Source organism: Monopterus albus, unplaced genomic scaffold, assembly GCF_001952655.1.
Source record: "Monopterus albus unplaced genomic scaffold, M_albus_1.0 scaffold1.1, whole genome shotgun sequence".
Classification (NCBI taxonomy): Eukaryota; Metazoa; Chordata; class Actinopteri; order Synbranchiformes; family Synbranchidae; genus Monopterus; species Monopterus albus.
Genome location: NW_018127881.1, coordinates 6,404,807 through 6,406,619, shown reverse-complemented (window position 1 = coordinate 6,406,619; position 1,813 = coordinate 6,404,807).

Below are 1,813 nucleotides of genomic sequence, written 5' to 3'. Positions count from 1 at the left end.
TGCATGGCTAGTGTGGGAAAAGGAGCAAAAGATTTTTTTGAAATTTGTCTGGAGAATAAAGTCAGCTTGGATTCGAAGGCTCTCACATTTGTGTACATGTCGTGCACAAACTGATCTTTCCCCTGTAGCTTCACGTTCAGCTCATTCATGTGTGAAAAATGTCCACAGCAAACCCAAAGTCACAAAGCCAATTCTTGTCGCTCAGCTCAGGAAATTCGGATCTCCCCATTAACTCAAAAAATGCACTAATCTCTTCTTTGAGCTCTAACACTCGTTGAAACACTTTGACCAAACTTAGCCTGCGGACATGAGAGTGATAAAGTAAGTCCTGGTGATCCGCACCGGTTTCCTCCAGGAACGTAATGAACTGACGGTGCTGAAGTCCCCTTGCTCGTATAAAGTTAACAAGTTTTAAGACTGGATTCACGACATGATCAAGCTGCAATACAGACTTACACAGAGATTCCTATTGAATGATGCAGTGATCTACCATCTACTGGGGAAACGCGGGCATTGCAGGGAAAAGGCAAAACAAATGAGGTTTAATGATAATATAATTTAATAATATAATGTGGACAAGTTCGGCGGGCCGGATTAAAAAGCCTAACGGGTTTGATCATCACATGATGTTGTGATCCCAGTGCAGTGCAGACTGGATGAGAGTGGATGTGGACAGCAGCTCCGCAGACACCACAGGCACCGAGCTGCTCCTGTTACGGTCCTGGTGGTGGACTGGTTCAACTGGACGGGAGTCGGCCCTTCAAAGTAAAAGTCTTGAATTTAAAACTGTGACATTGCGGTCAGACGGGGGTCTCACCCGGGCAGTAATTCAATGTAGAACCGCCATTGAGTATAATAACCCAAATCCATTGATCCACTAAGTGAAACCAGTGAAAGGAGAGAGTGTGGGAAACCAGAGAAAACTCACTCACAGAGCCTTGAAGGGATGACAGATCACAGCTGTTGTCCTGGGGAGGTTAACAAGGAATTTGGTGGGATCAAAATTGAAACCTAAAGAATATTTAATAAAAACCTAAGACACAAAAGTTTACTGCAGGCAACTAAAAAAATGTAACAAACAAACAAACAAAAAAACCTGCTTTATCAAAGTCACTCCTGTCTAACAAGGGCAAACATGAACCAGAGTGTGAGAAAGTGTGAGTCACAGTTTGATTTGCATCCTTAACTCTACCAGCAGTCGATTGTTGTCCACAGGGATTTGGCACACTTCAGCAACCAGCTGTTCATCCTCCCACTCTCATGTATAAAGCTGTAATATTTACTTAAAAAGGTTCTATTTTGACAGGTTTTGTAATTTCCTTAAATGTATGAGTAACAATTTAGTACAGCTGATGTATACAGCTTGATATATTTTATGATTAGATTTTTAAAAAATACCAAACTTGAGAGTCAGCCAATGGGGTCCATTCCCTCCAGATGGCCGATGACGTCAGGCTCTGTCTCTATGACAGCACACGACCAGCATTCATCACAAAGCCTCCTTTCAATGTTCTTATGTAGTGCACTGACCTGATCAAAGACTGAGTGTGGGAAACTGAGAGCAACTTTCTGCTCATGCCAGCTCTCAACCACAATACACAGGACACACCTGTCACATCTGGACACCAGGAACCTAGTATAAAATTTAAAATAAAAATATAAAGATGGACATTTAATGTTGTTTTCCAGTGACTGACAAATAACTGCTTTCATTACAAGAAAACTTTGAAGGCTTAGGTAAATTGCATATACAGCAATGAAACTTTTAGATGTTGTACCCAGGGTCACCGCTTTCCCAGATTCACACAGGGCT